Raw genomic sequence first — 20,550 nt, 5'->3', positions numbered from 1 at the left:
AGTCCATAATTTTCTTTTTAAGGTTCATACATTTCTTTGATCTTTTATTTTGCTTCTTTGTCATAATTCCCTATTTATAGTTCATTATAGTCTATTATATTCTTTTTCACTGTCCTTTGTGATATGACTTTTTTATAGAGAACATAATGTTCTGTTTCTCTTGGCCATACAACAATACTGTAAGAATATTGGTGAAGAATATTGGATTTGTTTAGTGGAGAAGTTTGGGGTTACTAAAAAAACTTTGAAATTTCACAAATGTAATTAATTCAGTCAATTTTTCTCTTTTTAGTCATTTCTGGGTCTTTTTGTATCTGTATCTGTACCTGTACCTTTTATGTCTCTTTACCTATAACTATATCTATGTCTTTCTGATTCTGTATCTATTCCTATACACACACACACACACATATATATTTCTTTTTTTAAAAATTCTTACCTTCTGGATTAGTATTAGTTCTAAGAAAGAAGAGTGCCAAGGGCTAGGCATTTGGGGGTTAAGTGATTTGCCCAGGGTCACATAGCTAGGAAGTGTCTGAGGTCAGACTTGAATCCAGGACCTCCCATCCTCAGGCCTGCTTCTCTATCCACTGGGTTACCCAGATGCCCTCCTATATAGATTTCTTTCTCATTCTTTTGCTCTATCCTTTATCCCTAGTTCTTTATCTCACTTATAGCTATTTCAATCGCTCTGTCTGTCTTATTCTTTTTCAGCACCCACCTAAAGCCACTATATTTCTTGTAATCTCTCTATTATGTACACTTTTTCTCTTGCTTTCTCTAATACCCAAGATCAGGAAAAGAGGAGGGTGTAATCTTTGCTCCCTGCTGACAATTATAGACAATTCCTGCATAACCATACCTTAGCGGTTTGTCTTGACGCAAGGTCTAGGAAATTTGCTAGTATTAGCTCCTCTCCATCTTTCTTATATTGATGCATCAATCAACTGACAGAGAAAAGAATTAAGGGCTTACTATGTACCAGACCCTGTTCTAAGCACTGGGGATACAAATGGCTCATAAGGGTAATAGGGTAACAAGCACAAAACAGAGTTGCTAGGGCTTCATTCTCTTGAGGGTCAGGTTTGGTACATTTTACCTTCAGTTTTCTCTTGTACCCTGAGAGGACTGGAAAGTCTCTTTCTTTGCCACTGGTTCAATCTCTATCCATTATATACCATTACCTCCACCTCACCATTTTAGGGGCCCAGTGATTATCACTTCTGTAACAAGCACAAATATTTTTTCCTAAATCACTTCAGGGGGTACAATAATCCTCTTCCCCTCAGATCCTGGGGAAGGGAGAGATCAAGCTCACTGGTTACTTCTTTGTGGCATTATTTTTACCAAGTTCAAGCCAAAGGCTAGATGAGCTAGAGTTCTAGGACCCTTGATCCCCAAAACTTTTTTGCTTGTTGGCTGCAATATTTGGCCTAGTTCCCTAAACTCTTAGATCTCTGTGGCTTGAACTTCCAGGTCAAAGCTTGAATCAGCTCAAGGGCAAATCACCGCCAAACCCAGACAAATAACTGCCACTACTCCTAGATGTCAGAACGCCTAGCACGCTGCCAGCCAGTCGCCTCTCCAGGGAAAGAGGGAAAAGCAAGCCAGTGACGTGACTTACATAGACGGCTTTATGTCACTTTCCTGCGTCTCATCTGTGCCAATCATAGCTTAGGTTGACTTAGTACAGCCCAGGGGTCTGTCCACTTTTTCTGCACATATCTGTTGAAGGCCATTTTCCTCAGATACTTAATCCTTGAGTTTGGTGCAGACCTTCCTAATCTTGTTAAACTAAGGAGGGTGGAGAAATGTAGAGTTCCCAAGACCTGATTCTGTTAGTCCAAGTATCTCTATTGTTATCGATCAGGAAATAGCTAAATCAGATCTTCTAAAGTATGGTCTGATTAGGGTAGAATAGTTTTAAAATTCACATTTTTACATCTAGGATCAAATATAAATTCCTTTGGCTTTGAAAGTTCTTCACAGATTGATTTCATCTCACCTTTATAGACTTATTAGACATTACTTTCTACCCACTCTATCATTCATCCCTAATGACACATATTAAGTGTTCAACAAATATTCATTCATTCATTTTTATTGTTGTCTCTCACATATGACATTCCATCTCCTTTCTTCCAGTCTTTGCAGTGGTATGTCTCACATGCCTGGAATGGTCTCTTCCATCATCTTCAACTTTTGGAATCCACAAGTTCTTTCATGACTCAGCTCAAGGGCTACCTTCTGCATGAGGCCTTTCTTGTTTTCCTAGCTGCTAAATGCTTTCCCCCCATTGATGGCTTGTGTCTCCTGATTATGTGTCTTGTAATACCTTTGTAATGGGGATGGAGCATACACCAAGATGCTTTGCTTCTTGCCAAAAATGTGTAGTTCATTGTTGAAAGGATTTGCTGCTTGGGTGGGATACAGCAAATTTCAAGTGATCCCATTGTCTTGAGGTAGTGGCAGAGAGCTGTGATCCTATATTTCTTACAAATGGAGAGACAACTTATAGATTCTTCTCATCTTTACTTTCTAGGATTTGTGGAAAGTATTTTTGCAGGAGAATGACTACCCTTCTCCTGTCCTTGATAGCATGAAGACTGCTCTTACATGCTATCATATCAGGGGCAGAACTAGGCAAATCTGAGCCTGGGTTTTTCTCTTTTGCTTTCTATTTTCTTCCTGAATATAGGTGACTGAACATTGATCTCAACCTAGAAATGTCCAGGTTTGGAGGTAACCTTGTTTTTAGATAGATCCAGAGATCATAGGTTCTTCTGTTAGAGCTAACTGGTAGCAGGGGAAAATTCTATGTTCGAAAATATACCACTTTTAGGGAGAGGGGTTCAAGCCTTGGCCCAACTTCTTAGAAGACAAATATCTTAAGGGAATTCTGCTGAGCTGAAGTGAATTATAAAATGTCTATCAGAAGTCCTGCCAAATGCTCTGTGTTTTGATGGTTTCAAGACTCAGTGTCCCAGGAGAATATAACATATTACTGAATTTTTTTATGTTTTTCTTTCAGGGTATACTTGTGAGTCTTATGTGGTTATTTCTTTTGTACTGCAGATGTTAATAGCTCTTCCTATATCTGATTTTGATTGTACATTTCCTCTCTCCCCACTTTGAGGATAACTTAGATATGGACTAAAATGCATTCTCAATTATTTTCCCTTTAATTTCCCTTAAAGGGGGTATAAAGAAATAAAGAGTTTGAGAAAAGAAGCTTAATTGCTCTTATTAGAGACAAGATTCTCCCAAGATTGAACTATTTCACAACACACATGAGTCCAGAGCAGAGGGGCTGCTTAGTGGGAAGGGAGAAGGAATAGACAAAGCCTGGATCCTTTGTATCTCTCTACTGCTAGTAGTGGTTTTAATTGTTAGATCTATATATGTATATATTGTCTCTCCCATTAGGAAACATTACTTGAGGGCAGAGACTACTTCAGTTCTGTTTTTGTTTCTCTAGTCTCTTGTTTGTTGAGTCCTTCCTACTAATCTATTTTTTCTTTTAGGATCAATATTAAGTAGTCTTTATGATTACTGTTTTATAATATAGTTTTAATTCTGGTATTGCCCTCTTTATTCTTAGTGTCCTAATCTCTAATTTTTTCTTGAGAGTATAGTTAGTCAACAATGAATAATATTTATTAAATGCTTATTGTTGTCTAGGGTGGTGACTGTGTCAGAGAAGAGAAAAGTATGTATAATAAAGGATGTTGTAAAGGTAGATGATAAGACTTGACAAAGGATTGAATAGGTGGGGTGGTAGTTGAGGATAATGTTAAGGTTGTGAACCTGTGTTCTAGGAGAATGGTGATATGTTGAATATTGGAAAATTGGAAAGAGGGGAGAATTTTTGTGGAAAGATAATATGTTCAGTTTTGGACATGTGGAGTTTGAGATCTTTATTATGGGAAACCCAATTTGGAATATTCAAAAAGGCAGATGGTAATGTGAAATTGGAACTTAGCAGAGAGATTAGTAATGGATATATAAATCTGGGAATCATCTGTGTGGAGATGATACTCTAACTCTGGGATTTGATGAGGTCACCAACAAAGATAGAACAGAGAGAGAAGAGAAAAGAGCTCAGAAAGCCCATTGGAGGGCACCTACAGTTTGTGAATGTGACCTAAATGAAGATCAAACAAAGGAGACTGAGAAAGAATATGAGACAGCTTGAAAAAGACTCTGGAAAGAGCAGTGTTCAAAAAACCTGGAGAGGAGAGATTATCTGGGAGAAGAGGGTGATCAATGGTGTAGACATATCAAGAAGAATGCAGATTGAGAAAAGGTCATTGGATGTGTCATATTAAGAGATTATTGGCAACTTTGAAGAGAATAATTTCAACTGAATGTTAAAGTCAGAACCCAGGCTGTATGGATTTAGAAGAGAAGGAGATGAGAAGTGGAGCTTTCTAGAAGTTTTGTTTTTCTAAATTAGCTTTATTTTATTTTGTCTACTATGAAAATGCATCTTGTTATTTTAATTGTTATGCCACCAAATCTATTGTTATATTGGAATAGTCCACATTACCTTTCTAGCCTTACTACACATCATTCTCCTCCATTCACTCTGTTTATATACCAGCCAAACTAGACAATTCTCTGTCCCACAACAGACTCCAAACTTTCATGTCTAAGTTCTTTTGCTTAGATTATTTCCTATATGAGTAATCCCTTTCCTACTTTCCTTCCCTTTCCACTCTTTTTTTACTGTTAATTACTAAACATCTTTCAATATTCACTTGAATGCCATTTTCTCCAAGATGCTTTTAAAGACATCCATTTGATAGTGACCCTCCCCATCAGGCCTCATATATAACTTTATTTTGTATCTCTTTATTGTACATATTTGATGATATTGTGTATTATAGGTATCTATGTTGTTTTAATATCCCCGTCCTAGACCATAATCATCCGGAAACCAAGGTGTACCATTTATCTAAACTTAAATCTTCCCCTAGTCTAGTTCTTATGGGAGGTGATTAAATTGTAACACAATCCATTGAATTTAAACAAATTCAACTTATTAAATTGTATTTATCAAATAAAATTGATTTCATTAAAATATATTACAGGTGAAATAGAAAAAAATGAATCGTGAAAACCAGAATTAAAAGAAAAACTGAAAAATTATTAAAATGTAGAAGTGAAAACTGATACATTTTGGTACATTATTCTTTTTTTTTCTTGATATGCAACAGGCAGTTTTGTTTCTACACAGAAAGAGAATATTAAGCAATCATCAAAGAATGATTATAATCATTAGGGAGGCTAGTATTCAACTTTCACTGAGACTTTTGCAATAGAGCTGCTCTTTAGTTATTTTCTGCTTCACCTTCTCTGAGTAAATGAAATCAAAGTTCAATTAAGGTCAAATGAACTCTTTTCTATGGCTTCTCTTTGAATGTACCTCTCCTCAAATAATCTGCTGCTTCCTCTGTTGCTATTCCTGTTGTGATTGTGGTTGAACCTGTTGCCTTGGTGCCCATGTTGGGGAGAAGATACCAGCTGCCTCTTGAGATTTCACAAGGTCTTTTACACAGAGAAGGAAGACACACACAATAAGTGGCTCCATCCCAGAAATAAACACCAAAGTTCTAAGAGACTATGTGCTTACCAGTCCAAGTCCAGTGTGGGGCAAAGGCATTCCTTCTCCTCAACCCACTTCCCACTGACCCTCCCTTTGGAATCCAGAGAGTCATCTTCAAACTTTAGTAATCTTTATGCTGTTTTGGGGTGTTAGAGGTGAACCCCCGGGGCTCGGGAAGGGTACCATTTGCAGAATGCAAGACTCAGAAACTTAGCTTAAAAGTAAAAGAGAGATTTATTTGTTTAGAAGGTAATGTTGAATCTGGCCAGGACAGCATAGGTGGAAGCCTGCCTCCTTGGTGGAACAGAATAGATGGAAAGCTGTTCCTTGGGGGGACAGCATGGATGGAAAGCTCTCCCCCAGAGAACACCAATTCTGGGGTTTTTATACTCTACAACAGTGAAGGGTACCTCTAGAGTGGTAAGCACTGAAGCAAGAGGTAGAGCGAGGTTTGCCTGAAGGCATAGGGAGTAACTCTCATAGTTTGGAGGACAGATGGATGTCTGAAATACAACTTGATATGATCAAGACAAAACCTGGAGGTATATCTCGCTGTCCATCGGAAGTCTAAAGGATGATCCAAGGAGGATCATCCTCTCAGGGTCAGATGTTTTGGGTTAAGAGTCACAAGGATAGAAGGGAGCAAAGGAGTTTCCCTGCTTATAGTTTGCCTGAGTTTGGGGGATACTATGCCCATGTCAATACTAGATGGAGAATTAAAATTTGCCTTATGAAAAGCATCTAGGTACCACAGTGGATAGAGCTATAGGCCTAGAGGCAGGGGGACCTGGGTTCAAATGTAGCCTCAGATTCTTCCTGCTTTCTGAGTGGCCTTGGGTAAGTCATTTAACCCTAAATGCCTAGTCCCCTACTGGTCTTTCTTAGAATTGATACTATGACATATGCTAAGGATTAAAAAAAAAAAATTTTTTTTTGCCTTATGGCTCTCTTAAAATTTCATCTATTCACTCACTCACCCCTGATATTATCTACATTTAAAAAAATAGTCTCACATTAAAAAGAAGAATCATAGGAAATTTGTATAGTACTTGAAAGCTCATGGCTCCTGCCAAAAAATCAGACAAGCGATATTTATACTTTCTTACTAACATCAGGGTATACTCACCCACCGATTCTCCTTTTTCTTCTTCCTAGATTTGGCAGGTTTGAGAACTTCTTTGCGTAATGTGCTAGAGCCAGCTCTGACTGGTTCAAGAGAGCCAATTGTTGCATTTTCATAGTGAGCATTTACCTTTCCTTAATTGGCCAATACCACAAATCAGAGCTTTATTTGTTTTTATTTATTGTTTTATTGATTATTTAGATATAAGAAAATGACAGAGAAAATATTAATAATGCAGGGTAAACTTAAAAGTGTGGCTTATGTATATATTTTTTTCCATCAAGGAGATGATTGTTAAACATTTATCAGCCCATGTTGTGTGTATGTATGAGTATATGTATATATATATGTATATATAATTTTTTTGCAAGGTAGACATAACATTGAACATTGAATCATGAAAAAGTCTCTTGCTGCCTTTTAATTTCCTCCTTTACTGAGGAAACTTCCTGACATGAAAAACAAATAACAAAATAACAACAAAAAAACATAGAAGCAGAGAAGTATCCAAGGTCAACACTGAAATGGAGAACTAAATGACACCTGGCCTTGAAACATTTCTGGCTCACTATAGTTCCCCTACTCTAACTGAATGGAACAAAAAAAAAACCTCTCAGAACCTTGAGTGCATTTGCTATTCTCTCTGTCTCTGTCTCTGTCTGTCTGTCTCTTTTTCTCTCTTCTTTTTCTCCTTTTGGCATCAGATATCAACCTTCAAATCAAAGGATTGCTGTCTAGTAATATGAAGGTAGCTTTTTGTCAGCTTGCAAATGTCATCCAGCGCAGCTGGAATTTTGCAAAGATTTTAGCTTTCAGATAGGGGTTATATTCATACACTTACATATTCATCTTTTAGTTGATATTATTGGGAAGCTACCTTCTCTAAAACCCTTGGCTTTGAGGCAGTGATTGTTTTTTTCATTTTTTCATTTTATTTTTTTTGAAAAATTTGTTTAGTCAATTTAGAACATTATTCTTTGGTTACAAGAATCATATTCTTTCCCTTCTTCCCCCCCCCCCCCCCTTCCTGTAGCTGATGCACCATTCCACTGGGTTTTACATGTGTCCTTGATCAGAACCTATTTCCATGTTGTTGATGTTGCACTAGGGTGATCATTTAGAGTCTATATCCAGAGGCAGTGATTGTTAAAAGATCTTGTTTGCATTTTGAGTAGATCTGAATGTTTCCAGTTCAGTTAGATTAATTTCTACTTATGAGATTGGTTCAGCATCTTCTCAGAATTTATAGGCTTCCTACACGAGAGGTTTATAAAAGGTTAGTCTCTTGAATCTCTACCTATCCAGGTTTTGGTCAACATAGGACACTTTCCATTCTTTTGAATGGTTGGTCCCGGATCTCTGCAATTTAATTCGCTCCTTACCTCTGCCTCTTAGAATCCTGAGCTTACTTTAAGCCATAGCTTAGGTACTATGACTTTAAAAAAATATTTAGCATTTCTGTAGGGCTTTACGTTTGACAGAATTCTTTTCATATGTTAGCTCACCCATAGGTTTAATAAGGGCATTCATATTTGGTCCTCTCAACAACTCTGTGAGAAAGGTGATATATTATCCTTTTTCTACAGATGTGGAAACTGAGTCCTGATTTCATCTCCTTCCAGTTGTTAGCACTGAAATGACTCTGCATAATTTTCTATATATTTTGCATTTACTTGTACATTATATACACACATTATGTCTTTGCCCAAGTTCACATAGTTTAATAAGTGTTTGAGGCCAGATTTAAACTCAGATCTTCCTGACTCCAGGCCCAGCACTCTATGACCTGTACCAGCAGCAATCTAGAAGGAATTTTAAAACTTTCTAGACCACCTATCTCATTTTAAAGTGGAGGAAACAGAGACTTAGGGAGGCTAAGTGACTTCTTCAATAAGAGATCATAATACAAATTTTAGAAATAAAATTTGAACTCCAATATAGAGGCAGCAACTAGGTGCTATACTGGCTAGATTGCCAGTCCTGGAGTTAGGAGGAGTTAGAGGTTATCTCAGATACTTTCTAGCTGGGTGACCCTGGGCAAATCATATAACCCTGCTTGCCTTAATTTCCTCATATATAAAAAGAGCTGGAGAAGGAAATAGCCAACCACTCCAATATCTCTGCCAAGAAAACTCCAAATGGGGTCATAGAATCAGAGGTGACTAATTGACCCCCCCCCAAAAAAAGAGTCCTAATTATAGAGTCAGCACTTTTCACACTGTACCTGACTGCCTCCTTATGCCACTTAAGGGAGGCAGTTTGGTAGAAGACACATAACTATTGTATGCCTTAGGCTACTGCCATAGGATCTAATTCTAAAGTCATAGAGCTGCAATTTGTTGGTGAAGGGAGCTCTTTCATGTGGAACTTCCTACATGCCATGGTCACACATCTGTTGCTCATGATTATGATTATTGTACAAAATCAAGAAATAATGATTGTTTTAATTCTTGAACAGCTTTTAATTCATGTTATTTTCCTGCTGTGACTAATTTGTGGGTAGATTTTCCCCTCTAACATTTTTGCCTATCAATCAAAATATTTAATCATCCCTTGAAAAATTACATCAGAAAGAATGGATGATGATAGTTGACAGCCAAGGTCCTGCTTTGGGTCAGAACTGCAGAAATGAAAACCATATTTAGAAGCAGATTAAGCTTCATTTGTAGAAATGTGACCATTGTAATCTGAGTTACATAAAATCAATTTGGCTCCTGACCCATGCCTTGTCAATAACCATTTTCTGTTTGTGATTTGAATGAGGACAATTCATCCACTCCTCATTTTGGAATTAATAGTAGGGGATACCTTAATCTCCCCCCGTTGTTGATTGTCTTCCTCAAGGTGAGCCCAAACCTGGTGGGACTCTTTTTCTTGCCTTTCCTTCTGTCACCCATCCACATAATAAGAAACAGTTACAACATCGGCGATTAATGTTATTAATAGCAATACCATTTCTCCCACTTGCCATTCCACCTTTTTATTGATGTCTTCCTGGGGTGTTCTTTGACGGCAGATTGTTCTGTTGAGAATTCCCACAAAGCCAATCCACTTAAGTCTTTGGCCTGTGCACAGACTGCTCCCAACAGCACAGATAGCATTGTATGCCCTTGACAAAGGATTCCTCCTGCAGTTGTGTTAGAGAACAGGAAGGAGAAAACCAGGTGGTTTAATATCCCGGAGAAGATGTGGTCAGCAGGGAAGGCAAATCATTAGGGAAACCTGATGGGTCCAAGTAAAGGTAACAAAGGCAGGCCCGAGTTGGTTTTAATCTGCCGTGCACTTTTTCATAAACTCCATGGGACTTGAGTTGAAGAAAAGCTTGATTTAAGAGTTTTATGTATGAATGACAAAAGCTGGCTGAGGGGACATTTTCCCCTCATGGGTTTCAGCATTTAATTTGACATTCATTTCACGGAGACATATTTCTCGACTCTTACAGCTTATCAGCTTAACTTGCATTTAGGTAGGAATTTTTTTTTTTAAGCTGAGAAATAATTGATTTTCATAACTGCAGTCAATGGTGAAAATCGTTGCCATTCTTCCACAGACATCTAGGTGTGAGAAAGTTGTTTCCTAAAACCAAAGCTGCAGGAGCAGGGATTTCAAGAGACTCCACTGTTTGGCATTTAAAGCCTTCATGGTCTGGTTCCAGACTATCTTTCCAGGCTTATTTCACATTACTTCCCCTCACCCACTCTTATGTTCCAAAATGGCTTATTTACCATTTCCCTCCTTTCTCTGCCTTTGCAGAGATGGTCCCCAAGGTCCATCAGTGTCTTCTTCCTCGCCTCTGCCTTTTGAAATCCCTTCAAAGCTTGGCTCAGGTACTATCTTCTCCATGAGGCCTTTTCTGATTCCTTACCTTACTGCTCCCCAGTTATTAGTAGTACCCCAAGTTAATTTGTGTGTTCTTTGTATATATCTTTTATTTACTTTTGCATAATCTCTACCCTGTAAAACAAACTCAGGTTTTCCTGCCTCCAAGCCTGCCATTTTATCCACTGTACTGCCTAGATGCCATCCAAGATGCAGTAGCTCGTATAGAAATATCATTATTTTGTTTTTACTGATTGGCAAACCGAGGCTCATCACATAATGACTAATGTGTGTTGGAGGCAGCATTCAAACCCACAAGGTCTCTTGACTTTCAGATTAGTACTGCTTCCTCTTCACTTTATTTCATAAACTCTTTTTTGTGAGGATTAAGAAAAATCTGTCTGTAAGTAGATCAGTGATAAACTAATATTTTAAATTTCATTTCTCTCATGTCCGGGATAGGAGAGACATTAGCAAAGAGGCTAACAAGTTTATTTTATGAGACTGACATTTTCAAATCAACTTTGAAAGTGGTTGGTAGGATTCTATGAAAAGCAGGTTCAGAGACACAGATTTGGAGTTGAAGAACTCGCAACATCTAGTTCAATTGCCTCATTTTTATAAATCAGGAAACTGAGGCCACTTACCCAATGTTATACAAGTAGCAAACATCAAAGAGGAAATAGAGATAAATTTAAGTATCAAAGCAAAATTACCTTGATAGGAAAAAGTAAAATATTTATTCACTTTTACCTCAATTGGTTGATTTGTCTCCTAGTCAAAAGTATCATTTTAACCTGAATTAAAATGGCCAGGTGCCTTGGCTATTGACACTTGGTTGTTTACTTGGACGGTAGAGGCAGGAATAACTTTAGTCTTTTGACTTTAAGACTGCTGCATATAGAGTAGGCTAGAAAGGAAAGGGGAGGCATATGTTGCAAAAAGCACTGAAAATCAGGCAGGCATGTTTACATGCCTGAATAAGCACCATCTTCTCTTCTACCAAGCAGCTTAATGAAACCATATTTTCTGTTAATCAAAGAAGCTTACCATTGACATTTTATTATTTTGGTGTGAGGACTTTTGGCTAGAACTGACCTGGTGACCTTTGATGATATTAAATATGCTTGCTTTCTATTTTCTCAGCCTGTTCATCTTTTTTTCCCTCTTCTTCAGTAGTTTTGCAAATTACCTAGTTTCTTATTACTTTGGATAAAAAAGATGTTTTAAAAAAATCAATATGGAAAGAGAGGAGAGCTGTTTGTGTTCTTTAATAATAATAATAATAACAACTAGCATTTATGTAGCATTTACAAAATGTCAGGAACTGTGCTAAGTGCGTTTCAAGTTTATCTTATTTCATCCTCAAAAACCCTGAGAAATAGGTGCTTTTAGTATCCCTATTTTACAATTAAGGAAACTGAAGCAGAGAGAAGTTATTTATTTGCCCAAGGTCACATAGCTAATAAGTGTCTGAAGTCATATTTGAATTTAGATCTTCTTGACTCCAGATCCAGTGCTCTATTCACTGTGCCACCTAGCTGCCTAACAGAATAATAATACAATATACTGTTTTGGTTTTTTTTTGGGGGGGAAATATAGTTTAGTGGAAAGAGGGGTAGGCATGATGTGAGGAAAAACCTGGGATTAAAACCACCTCTGATACACTTTATGTGACCATAGGCAAGTTATTTTAACATCTTTGGATCTCAGTTCTTCCATTTACAAAATAAGGATAATAATACCCATAGTACTGAACCTCACAATGTTGTTGCCTGAGTGAAAAACAATGTAGAGCCATGGAGGGGAGAACTTTCTATTTTCTTCTTCTATGCTTCTCCCAACCCTTGCAGTTGCTTCCCTGCACCTTGATTTTTGGTTCTCCAAAGGCTTGAATTCCATTGTCATCCTTTTCTAATTTGGCTTTTTCAGTCTCTTTTGGCCAGTGGAACTCTTTCTTCATTGTGCTGCTTCCTTCCCATAATTCTCCTCCTTGACTGATTTTTCTCAAGCAGTTTTTTTGCCTAGTTGAGGATCAGGTTGTGAGGATCAAACTGGATGATTGGAAAGTGTTTTTCAAACCCTGAAGTGCTATAAAAATGGCTGTTATTATTGCAAATTCAGTGGGCTATTCTGTGTGGTCTCCACACTCATTCCACAAGTGACTGATATTCACAAAACTAGTGTTTAAGAGCACTTCATTTAACCAGGATGAGCATCATCTGTTAAATGATGCATGTATCTTCCCTAAAGGAAACCATTTATCAATGTTTTCTAGTAAGAGCTTAGCTTTAAAAAAAAACAGTTAATGGATATCTTACCATCCAGAAAGGATAGCTAAACTTCCAACTTTAGGTGGAGAGGCAATTAAAGAAAATCTGGTGGTAGTAGCAGGAGGAGGCAACCCCAGGTGATTATTTGATTACCCTAGATATATCTCTCCAGGCCCAGTGAAGGACCAGGGCTTGTGCTATTTTGTGACCCAATTTATTGTCCTTGGAAAATGGCTCAGTGGGTAGTAGAAGTCTCAAATACTAACTTTTTTCTGAATAGATATAAAGAACTATTAAGAACCCCAATCTCAGCATGATGGATGGAAGCAATCCTTTCTATATATGACAGAAGTATATCTAATTATTTTTTGTAGGTTTATTCAACATGGAGATGATAATTTTTTAAAGCAATATTTCCTGACTTTCTGTTTGGAAGGTCTCATCTATTTATCTTAATGATCACCATTTTTGCTCAGAATATCTTTGCTTTTTCATTTCTCACACCCTGCCATCTTCCCCTTGTCACCACTTTGAATGATTTTAAGTCACAAATAAAATCGTGTGACTTCATCATCATACATCTCTTTGACCCTAACTATTTTGTTTGTTGCTCCAAATCAGAGCAACCCTAAAAAAATGAAGACTTGCTACTAGTGAGGATATTGAGAAGATTTTCATGGCCTCTGAAGGACAATTTCAGAAAAAATATGGGAGTAGCCAGAGCATTGTCAAAATGAACATCTAGCCTCCAAACAGGATTGCCTTTTGAAAAGGAAATACTCATTTAAGTCATCCAACTTTTTACATCATATATTCTCTGTAGATCTGTACTTGTTGTCTTTCTTTAAACTTTAAACTTACAATGCAGGGAAGTGCCTTCCCTATATCATGTGAATTAACCAATTCACACGTGTGCCTTGTAATATGCGAACTACAATAAGTAAGTTACTTTATGGGATTTTTCCTTTTCTATTAAGCTTGAAACAAATTCCTTACTATTCCTTCAAAGAGATTCTTTTAAATTATTCGAACAGAATTGGCAAGTTCCTTCTTATTCTTTTCCACAAACCACTGAAATTAAACCTTTCAAAAGCTATTAAGAAAGGAGTAAAAACTACATTAATGCATCACAAGAGGACAGTTATTAAGCTTTATTTTTGAAATTTACAAATAAAAAACCCCTTTAAAGTGACTGAGTAGTTATCTAATTTCATTTTCAGGGACTTAAAGCTTCATTGGTCTTACTTGGTTGATCTCTCATGTTTGAGCACTCCTACGAGATGGCAGGTGAGCTCCTGAAGCAATCCATCAAATCAGGATGCTGCTTCCCAAAGCCACTTGTGGAGAGCAGTCAAGGCAGATCTTTTATTTTGCTGTCTCAGAGGAAACTTGTCCAGTAGACATCTCTATCAAGGAAGGGTCTGTCCTAGTGGATCAAATTCTCTCTGATTCAATTCCTAGCTGTACAAGTCCCTGGGCTATAGACTATACCACTACAAGAATCAGAAATAGTGAATTCTTCCTTTCCCCGTGTAAATGGAATTAGATGTCACTGGACATTGCCTTTATGTGGACTCACTACTCTTGAGATGTGATATTTGGAGAGATCGATGCCCTTCCAAATGATGAGCCAGATCTGTTCAACTCCTTCCTAGAATATACATTACTGACTGAGAACATTTATTTTTCCCTTCCTCTAAGAGACCATGCACAATTCAGGCATGCTTTTAGCTTTTGAAATTTTTTATATTCCTGATGGTGTGTGTGTGTGTGTGTGTGTGTGTGTGTGTGTGTGTTAATTTGCCAGATGATGCCTAGATGACAGAAATGGATTGGGGAGTAGAATCTGCCCAGTATGAAATAACTGGCATACTAGCAAGAAAATTATGTTAATATTTTTTCTCAGCATAAAGACATTCCATGCCTATTTGCATATTCTTACTGTGAAGTAAACTGAGTTATAATCACATGACATAGTAAGAAAAGCTTTAAATGACATTTGAAACATAGTTTAAGTATTCAGAGAGAAGCTTTTCCTGAAGTGTGGGGAAGTAAAGATCCCCTAATAAGTCAACTCTATTGTTAGAACCTGCTGTAAAAGGAGGGGATGTTTAACACATGATTATGTATATCTTTTGGCTTCATAAAGGCAGCAGCATGAAAAGTAAGCCTGTAGTTTTGACAGAAACTTAACAATAGAAAAAGATGTACTATACTTCCCTAGTTACTGTTTCCTGAGGAATTTGAAGTATTTTGTGGATTTTGTGCATTTATCTTTACAAAACCTCACGGAGTGGCATGTCTAGGGGTGAGAACATGGTGAGATATGTTAAATGAGAGAAGTCTAGAAAGCAACATGGAGTGGGGGAAAGAAAATTGGATTTGGAGTTAGAAACTTTGGCTTCGGATCTGTCATTTTGGGGAAGTTACTTTATGGCTCCAGGAGTTCGTCTCCTAATATAAAATGAAAAGGTTGATAGGTGTTCTTAACTAGAGTTTCAAGGTTGGATTTCAGGGGGTCTATTAACTTGGATTGGAAAAAATGTTCTATTACATGTTTATTTCTATTTAATAAGTTTCATTTGAAATCATTTATAGACACACATACACACATTTTATGTTTTTAAAAACATTATGACAAGGAATCCAGTCTTTATTAGACTGCCAAAGGAGTTTTCTGCACAGAAAATGTTAAGAAGTTCTGGACTGCATGTTCACTGAGGTCAGTTCTAGCTTTAAATATATTACCCTATTGAAATATAGACCCTTTGGGCCCATGGAGCATGCTTAGTCACCATGGCTAGGCAGCTAGGTGGTTCAGTGGATAGAGCTCTGGTCCTGGAGTCAGGAAGATCTGAATTCAAATCTAGCCTGAGACACTTACTATACATGCAGCCCTGTGTGACTAGCTTTGTGACCCAAGCTTTTGCCCAAGTTTTCTCATCTGTAAAAAGGGGATAATAATAGTACCTATCCTAGATGTTATTGTAAAGATCAAAGGCACATAGTGGACACTTAATAAATATTTATTTCCTTCCCCCTTCCAATGTGGAAATGGGAAGAGGAAGGCTCTTGCTACACTGCAATTTGATGATTGGGAGTTCAGGAAGATTTTTAGGTATGGCCAAAGACTGGACATACAAATATCAGAGCAAAGAAAGCTTTCACAGGTGTGGATCTGAAAGTACACCCAAAATTTTGATACAATCTATGGCAGAGGGAGGGACACGTGGAAAGCAACTACTATTAGCAAAAGATCCAGAATGTAAACAGGATATTTCTCTAGGCATGATAAGGTAAGGAGTCATTGGAGAGATAAGTTTTAATTGTCAGTCAATTGAAGATAATCCAGATGATCTGAGTTTAAATCTTAATTCCAACACTAACTAGTCAGGGATTCAGGTTTGTGAGAGCATTAGGAAGTGTCAGACAGCTTTTGCACACCTATTTGGAAGATTGGGGTTTAGGAGAAAGAAATTTAGTTGTTGCAAAGACTTGGGGGACAAGATTGGACTGTATTCATTGAAGAAGTGAAGTCAAGGACAGAGAACCTAGTTACCAGGGAACTAATTTCTCTCTTTGTAACCTTACTTTTCCTTCCCCATAATTTCTTCGAGACTTTCCTCCAATCATCCTTCTCTTTGTCACATATCTTCAGTCTTTCTCTCACCATGGGTTCCTCTTATCCTTACACAAGCAAAGGCACTCTCTGTTCTAAAACATTTCCCCTGACTTTGCTAGTCCTCAAAGAAATTGATTCATACTGCCCCCCCCCCCCCCAATTTATTGTCAACTCCTAGAATCAATACTCTGTAGCTATCTTGGTTTCCTTACTCTATTTCTAACTCTTTGAAACTTTGACTTCTCTTCACCTCTGAAATGACTCTCTCTAAGGTCATGGGTGATTTCTTGGTTGTGAAATTGTTGTTGCTATTGATAAGTTGCGTCGTACTTTACACGACTCCATGGACTTTATCTATGGAGTTTTCTTGGCAAAGATACTAGAGTGGTTTGCGGTTTCTGTCTCAGTGTGTCACCATTTTACAGATGAGAAACTGAGGCAAATAGGGGGTATCACAAGGGCTAGCAAGTGTCTGAGGCTGATTTGGACTCAGCCTTTCCTCACTCCAGACCCAGTGCTTTATCCACCACACCACTTATCTGCTGATTGTCAAATATCTTTTCAGTTTTTATCTTCCTTGATTTTAACTTTCTTCAGGTCACCTAGATTGAAACCCTTGCTAGTATCATTAGCATTTTGACACTCCAAAGGATTCACTCATTCAATTCTATAGATTTTATCTCTACCACAGTTCTGAGAGCCATTTTATTTTCTCCCCTCCATTATCACTAGTTTAGATCAGGTCCCTAGTACCTCTCACCCAAACGAAAATAGTTTTTTTAGCTTCTCCTTGAAATCATACCCTCTCAAATTTTGCTTTCATACAGCTTTTATGTAAATCTTCATTAGAAGAGTGGAAAGATTGGGGACCTTGGAGTCAGGAAGATCTGAGTTCAAATTTGGACTCAGACACAAATTAGCTGTATGATCTCAGAAAAGTCACTTAACCCCTTCCAGCCTCAATTTCCTGGTGTGTAGGATGTTGATCCTACCAGTACCTATCCCACGGGGTAATGGTGAGGATCAAATGAAATGATATTTGTAAAGTACTTCACAATCATTGAAGTACTCTGGAAATGTTACCTTTTATGGTTAGGATGATTAATGGGTCAGAAGATGGAATGAGAAACCACCTATCTACCTCAGCCTATGCAGTACTCACCATGACCTCAAGCAAATCATCCTTACTCTCTGCTTCATTTCAATAAAGGCAAGACCAGTGCTTCATATGTTAATAGAGTATGATCTCTTTGAGGACAGGGACTATTTCCCTTTTGTCTTCCTATCCCCAAATGTCATTATACTTGATACCTAGTAGGAGTTTAAGAAATGCTCATTGATTGAGTTTTGGGGGTGCTGTATGTTGCTGAGCCACCAGGTATCCCTTTAGGCTTTTTAGACACTAATAACTGTTCCAAAGGTTAGCTATATCCATGTAAGCCTCCAGATGGTATTCAAAGCTTGAGTTAGACCACCCTGTTTTTGGTGCTCATGTGCTTGCAGTACCAGTCCCCACCCATCCCTCTCAGCCTCAGCTTTTTCCAGTGCTTTCCAAGACTTTTGTCTAAGGGTATGAATACATGCCTGACAATAGCTCATGATTTGTTTAATGGTTCAGACCCCACCCAAATGTGATTCTAATCTCTGTTTCCAGCTTCCTGTCACATTGCTCATTTACATGCGAACTGTATTTACTGGATGAAATCAGAAGTGAAAAAATACAGGATTAGGAGTCTGGAATCCTATTGCTCCCAGTAAGTTCTGAAATCTTAGCTTCCCTTCATCCTTATTTAGTCTTCCACATCTAGTATTGCCCAGGTGTAAGCCAACTGTCTTTATGAAAAAGCACTTTCTAGTACACTGTTTTCATAGGCTCATGGAACAATGCAGGGAACCATCTATTTACTGTCCTATTCCTGGATACCAACTAAGCTAGTCTGCTTTAGGACGCTTCTACCAGCTACTCCAGGGGAGATGTTTTGATATCATTTTGTATCTCTTTGACCAGATATGTGATGCATTTTTCTGGTATTCTTTGCTAGTCAAATTTCTAGGTCCAATCATAGATGCCTGTGAGTCATTGTTCCTATTGGGTAGAGTGGTAAAAAGCCTGAAAGCCCATTTCTCCCTCTTAAAGTTCTGCCAGAGCTCCATGACCTGGTTTAAACTTGACCATCAGAAAAAATCAAAAGAAAAAAAAATGTTTATCTACAACTTGTGAAGGGACTCAGCCACCAGCTGTTACAGCCCACTAGGGATTCCTTTAATGTGTTGGAGACCTCCCTTTAAATCATGACATTACATGTATACTAGAGGAAAAAACTGACTTTCTCTCTATAATTCCTTGCTCTGACTATATAATTAGCTAGGAGCTTTCCTAGTAATTTTATCAAGTTATCAAGCTAAAATAAAGAACATGTAATATGATAAGATATTTAATACCTAGAATCTCTATTCATTTCCTATTCTGATATGTGGAAGTGACTACTGGTTCTCATAGGATATGCCTGTAGCAAGCAACTCTTACTGACGGAAGATTTGGGATGAGAACTTTCCATCTCCCAACCAAAAGGAGTGGAGCTGAAACTCCCAAGAGGACTGACTTTGAGTATGATCTTCCCTCTGATCACACCTTTCTCTCTCCTCCCCTTCACTTTGGGTTAGAAATCTTGCTTCATCAAAGATATTCAGCCATTTATTCATAGAGATATTAGGTGGAGGTTCTAATTGAGGGCAATGGTCTATAGCAGTGATGGTGTACCTATGGCATGGGTAGCCAAAGAAAGCACACAGAGCACTCTCTCCAGTCCCTTGAGTTTATTACTAGAAAGGCAGAGGGACTTGGGTAGAGCTGCTCCCCTCTTCCTCTCCACCATGCCTGATGACATTTTTTCACATCCTCCTCTCTTCTGCCCAGCAGCCCAATGGGAGCATTTTCTCCCTTTTCTTTGTGGGTTAAGTGGGGGGGGGGAGGCAGGGAATTCATAGCCCTTGGTGGTGGGGAGGGGAATGGCACTCAGTCTTTGGGGATGGGTGCCAGGGCCAGCACTCCTTCTCTAAAAGGTTTGCCATCACTGGTCTGTAGCATCATATGATCATTCTTTCTCCTATTTTAAGGAGACTTGTTAGTGGTGATTATTAATGATATTCACAGAAATTTGGTCTCCAGGTAACCTAGTCACTAGAACTGGGATGGAGATCCTTTGCTTTTTAAATTCTGTGTTGTCAAGTAGCCACTGACTTCCTTCTTATTTACATTCTTTATAGGAAACATATTTATTCAGAATACAGTTAAAATGATTTTATCTTTATCTATAAAAACCGTGTAAAGGTTAAGACAATCAGTAGGCTATTTTAAAAGAACAGAGAGGATTTTAGGAATAAAGAATGTATACTATTTGCATATGAAAGCAAAGGAAAAGCAGGGAGTAGAGCAAATTTGCCTTGGTTTTATTGGTTTCTCAGTATAGGCATATTCATATTGTTACTCCCTGAAACAATCCCCCCTTAAAGGAGAAGAATGAATAAGGGAAAGTGTAAGGGGGAAAAGGGGTTAATTTTAAAAGAGTTGGGCTGGATTATTTAAGAGTCTCCAGGAATTTAATTTATTACAAAGAGATTTATTTATAATTTATTTACAAACTGTAGAAAGAGTGAAGTAAGAAAATCAGAGGAAGGATTAGATAAGATATCTAAGTCTCTCTAAAGAGTTAAGTCTCTCCTGAGGTTAAGTTTTTTTTTTTTCCTTCAGAAAATCCAGCAGTTAAAAGTTAGCTTTTCACTCACCACGTGTCAGTTCAAAGGAAGAGATTTTAGAATAGCCTCACCAGGAACAGTGTCTGGGGTCCAGCCTCCACTCCAAAGAATGAAGAATTGTCTCTAGTCTCCACTTCCAAAGAATGAAGAACTGTCCCTCACAGGAAGTGACAGCTCCTTTTAAAGATGCTTCTTTTGCATCACTTCCTGTGTCTTCCCCTAATTTTACATTTATCAATCACAGTTGAAGCTTTGCTTTAAGACTGCCCAGGAGCAGTTAGTTTAATTCTGATTCATCACCCACTATTGTACATGTGGGTCATAGACCTCCCACTTAATGATTAAGTGG

The sequence above is a fragment of the Monodelphis domestica genome, chromosome 1 (genome assembly GCF_027887165.1).
Source record: "Monodelphis domestica isolate mMonDom1 chromosome 1, mMonDom1.pri, whole genome shotgun sequence".
Classification (NCBI taxonomy): Eukaryota; Metazoa; Chordata; class Mammalia; order Didelphimorphia; family Didelphidae; genus Monodelphis; species Monodelphis domestica.
This window is presented reverse-complemented; position numbering follows the sequence as displayed.